This window comes from Natator depressus, chromosome 23 (assembly GCF_965152275.1).
Source record: "Natator depressus isolate rNatDep1 chromosome 23, rNatDep2.hap1, whole genome shotgun sequence".
Lineage (NCBI taxonomy): Eukaryota > Metazoa > Chordata > Testudines > Cheloniidae > Natator > Natator depressus.
The window spans coordinates 3,057,613-3,062,635 of NC_134256.1; positions in this window are offsets into that span (position 1 = coordinate 3,057,613).

Genomic DNA, 5,023 nt, shown 5'->3' on the forward strand with positions numbered 1-5,023 from the left:
TCTCCTTCCACTTCAGATTGGTCAGCCAGGGGTTGGCAGCTGGATTAGAGGAAGGCATCCAGCTGGTTGGTCTCTCTTCCCGGAGATCCGGCGCTCCTGCCGTTCAGGGCCAGCAAGTTAACCAGCCTCTGTGCTGAGTTATATGATGTCACTCCGACGACATACCATTGAGGATCTGGGCCAAGCTGGGTATAGCTTAGTCCCCGTCTCACGCGGGAATAGGTAGGCCAGCAGAGAGCGTGTATAATGCTGGCTTCCAATGAATGGGAATTAAATACCCACACACCTTTAAAAATCTGGCCCTATGTCCACACGCAGGGGAGTTGTGTCATGACTTTCTAGTGTAGACAAGACCTTTGATTGGAAGCACTTTGGGTCGGGGGCCAACTCTTTGTTCTGTGTTTGTGCAGTGCCCGAAGGGCCTGACCCATGACTGGGACACCTGGGTGCTACCGTATTACCCATAATAGCAATAAAAACATACCATACCTGGCACAATGGGGGCCTGGGCCATGAGCAGGGCTCTTAGGCACTGCCGTAATACACCTAATAAATGACAATAGTAACTACAAGATTTGTTCAGGTTATGAAATCCCAGCAGCTCAGATCTCACTCTGGTAACTGACGAGGCACAACGCTCCTGGGATTTGCGGGCTAGGGCAGTGGGAGTGGGGAGCGGCAGGCTGGAGGGATCCCGAGGTAACCCCGCTGGGCTCAGTCCCTCCCTTTGTACCTAGGTCTGCGGCTCAGCGTAAAAGGGGCAGCATTGATAAGGGTGCTGCGACCATGGGTTGACCCAGCCAGGCCAGCGTATGTGAACGGGAGGTCAGGCTCCTGCTCTCTGCTAGTTCCCCCGAAGTAACAATCCCCCACCTCCTGGGCCAGGAATAGAACCCAGGAGTCCTGGTTCCCAGCCCTGCCCCGCCCTGCTCGAACCACTACATCCCACTCCTTTTCCTGAGCAAACTTTACAAAATAAAAGACACGAACAGGCTGAACTGGAAAGTTTCTCTCCAAGTGGGGACAACAAATAATATTTTTGTAGAACACAAGCCCCACTGGTGCCCGTGTGAAGGAAACAGCTCAGCTCCTTGGCTAGGCAAGCCTTGGAATAGCCATTGTGCGAGGCCCTGGGGTTTGCCTTCCCCGTTAGCAGAGGGTCACTGCGCCCACTCCCACACATGCACACCTCAGACCTCACACGCACACTCCAAGTCCCACCATGCGTCAGCCCGTCGCCATGCGTCTCTGTCTCGCACATACACATACATCACAAACACACACAGAGACTTACCATGCACGACACACGCACTCACATGTACCATGCAACACACACAGGCACCAGCTGTGCATAACACACATACCCACACACCCGCCATGCATCTCTCTCTCTTACACATGCTCATACACGCACACAACCCTGCCACGCAAATGTGTGTATAACTTTTTACCTTCCCCTGCTCACTGTGTCTTGGCTCCCCACCTGTCTCTCTGGCTGCAGCAGGCGTCGCCAGGCAGCACTGTCACACACACGCTGACCGAATCTTTACTTAGCAGATGGGCAGATGTTTCATCTCTGAACAAACACTGCGGCTGGGATGAATGTAGCTGGTGCCACCTGGTTGTGGGGGGAGCTGTTGCAAGCAGCAGGAGCCTTTCCATTCTGCTTTCCTCCATTTTTGATGCAAAGTCGCCCCCTGGGAATGGTGCACAGATGTCGGGCTCCGATCCCTGCCGGAGGGGACTGGGCGCGTGTCGTTTGCGACCGCCTCTGCTCCAGGACTGGTGCATACAGTGTCAATGAACAAACGGCATTAAGAAAGTACCCAGACTGCACGGCACTTTTTTCTCCTTCCTCAGGACCTGCCAAGCCCTGAAATCAGTGATTGTGCAGCGGGGGTGGGTGGGTGCAGAACTGCTCTGCTGTGTGTCCTAGACCCCTACATTGCTTACAGCTGAGGGTGATCCCCTTTAGCGCTAGGCCCGTGTTTAGGCCCGAGAAGGGCTAAGCCACTGCTGCTGCGAGGTAGCAAAGCACCGGCTGGTTACAGCTTTGCTGGCAGCTCACGCGGCTCTTGGTGCTGTACGTGACTCAGAAGGAGCCACAACCCCCTGCCCCTCCAAGCTGCAGATTGCACCCCCCCCCATGGCTGTACTGAGATCTCCCCCTGCCACCCCTGAACTCAGCCTAGTGTGGGAAGGAGTGCTGGGAACTGGGTCCCCCTTTAGGAGGGGAACGTGGCAGGGCTGCCAGGACCTAGGGCCCAGCTGGGGGTGCTGGGCAAATGCCCCTCCCTGTGTCATTGATGCTGGCAGCCCTCACTTTCCAGCCCCTCTGCTTACCAGCACATCCCAACCTCGCCCCAGGTGAAGTAGCTGCCCTTTAAAAACTACCCAGCTGGACACCGTCAGGCGGCAGCATTGGGGTTAATGAGGCAACTTTCAACGCACACAATTCTCCCCCCGCCCCAAGGAATCCTTTGTGGACATGCTGGCAAGGAAGCTCCAGCAATGAGAGCTGCTTTGGAGTAAGTGAGAGAGGAGGGTTTAGTGGTTAGAGCAGGGGGCTGGGAGCCAGGACTCCTGGGTTCTAACCCCAGCTCTGGGAGGGGAGTGGGGTCTAGTGGTTAGAGCGCGGGGGGGTGGGGGCTGGGAGCCAGGACTCCTGGGTTCTATTTCCAGTCCTAGTCAGAGGCGTGCATAAGCAGGTACAGCGCTACGCTGTTGAAAGTGGCAGAGCAGGTGTTTTATTTGGGGCCGGGGAGCGCCCGGGGCGGGGGGCGGGTGACGAGGCCAAAAGAAGATTTTTGCAGCGGCTCTAGGGTAAAACGTCCCCGCTTTGTTAAAGCGCCGCAGGCTCGGTTAATACCGCAGTCAGACAGCAGAGGGCGCCCTTCTCCTGGGAATGAGAGGCCTAGGCAGGCTGTATATGGCAATTCAGGACCAGCTGGCAGGCCCCGGAGTTGTCTGGCAAACACAGAGAATAGAGGGCAAGGGGCCCTGGCTGCGGGTCGGGAGTGAGGGGCACCAGCAGAGGTTGGGGGGGGGAGCCCAGGGCTGGGCTAGCAGGGGGCTGCAGGTCGGGAGTGGGGGGCACTGGCAGAGCTGGACAGGGGTCAGGGGGTGGGTGAAGACCTGGAATAGCAGGACTGACCGCAAGCCAGGACTTGGAGAGCTTAAGGCATAAGGGACCATCCAGTCTGCTCCCCCCGCCCCTGGACCTGGGAGCGGAGAGCTGGAAGTGGGGGTCGCTCAGAGACCAGAGCAGCCCAGCCCAGGCTGCCCTCCAAGCAGAGGGAGACTGGGGGAGGGTGACACACCCCATGTCTCAGCCCAGAGCAGGTGCCCGCAGCCCCCTCAGCCACCACTCCCCACGCCCCGCTCTGCCTGAGAAACATATGCTCTAGGTGTGGGGATTCAGGAACCCCAGCATCTCCCCCGGCAGCCTAGAGAGGGGCAGAGCAGGCCCGGGACACCTGCACGCATCCCCTATGCTGAAAGCAACGCAGCCACCCAGTGCCGCGTCTCCGCTCCAAGGACAACCCCGAGCTGGCAGGTGGCTTAGGGGGCACAGGGCGGCTAAGAACAGGGTGGCAGCGTGGGACTCTGCAATTCATCAGAGGTGCAGGAAACAGGATTTGGAAGCAGGCCGCCACCGGCTGCAGCAGGGGCCAAGGGCACCACAGAGCTGTAGTTAGCCCTCCCAAGGGCTCTGTCGGGCTGGGGGCCCTCTGAAGCCATCAGAGACCGGGCTCCTACAGTTGCTCAGCTCCGGGCCTGGAACCGGTTGTGGGACCCCCCCGTCATCGGAGGTTGCTAAGAACAGCTTGGACAAACCTGGGTCAGTGCTGGGTTAGGGTTACGTGGCCCTGCCTCGGCGCAGGGGGCTGGGCTCAGACACCTCCCGAGGTTCCTTCCAGCCTGACACATCTCTCTTTTACGCAAGAGATCATTTGGCCAGGATCCCCTTGCTCCCACCAATCTAGTGCACCGAGCGAGGAATTCCAGAGACAAGGGACATTCATTGGTTTCAGAGGCTACAGCACCTGCCCGCAGGATCGGTGCCTATCTGGCTACACAGAACCATGCCCCACGCAGAGGAAGCTGGCCCCCCCCCCTGCATATCACCACCCGGGAAGGGCAGATTGAGAACCAGTCATGGCCCTAGGGGATGGATCCCTTCAGCACCAGAGCTTTAGGAGCCAGGTATAAGGGGGCTTCAGCCCCTCAGAAGAACACCCTCCCTCCTATAATTACACACGCAGGACTCCTAGGTTCCATCCCCAGCTCTGGGAGGGGAGTGGGGTCCAGTGGTTAGAGCAGGAGAGGGCTTGGAGTCAGGACTCCTGGGTTCTATCCCTAGCACCAAATGGGGGGTGTAGCATAGGGGATAAGCACTCCTGTTACAGTAATCGGGGCCGTACAGTTCCCTAGATAGGGGGCTAGGCATCAGGACTCCTGGGTTCTAGGCTCAGATCTTCCCCAGACTTGTCCCCGGATTTTAGGCAATTGGCTTCTCCTCCCCTTGCCTAGTTTCCCCGTTGGTAGGGACTGAGGCGGGTCCCCACTTTAAGCTCCAGCTATTACAGGCCAGGATTGTGAGCGAGAGAGAAGGGGAGCCTGGCTGGCATGGACACAGGGTGCCTGGATCTTCCCTTGGGCCAAGCAGAACAAAACACCCAGGGCTTCACGCCACCAGGTAGCAACTGCATTATAGCTGCAGGGGGACCCAGCGGACAGACTCAGGAGATGCCACCTCTGGCCTGCTGGATGACTCTGGGCAAACCACATCCCTGGGTCTCTATCCCCATTCCCAAAGCTGGGGAGGGAACCCAGGAGGCCCCCTGCCCCCCGCCCAGCAAGCTGCCCTGCTCTGACCACTAGACCCCACTGTCCAGAGAATTACACATTTAAAAGGGAGAGGAACCTTTTAAGAATGCACCGAGATCTCCAGGTAGAAAAGAAAGCAGTGGGTAGTTACTCTGTGGGCGAAAAACCGAGGCATCACCAGGATACTTCTATA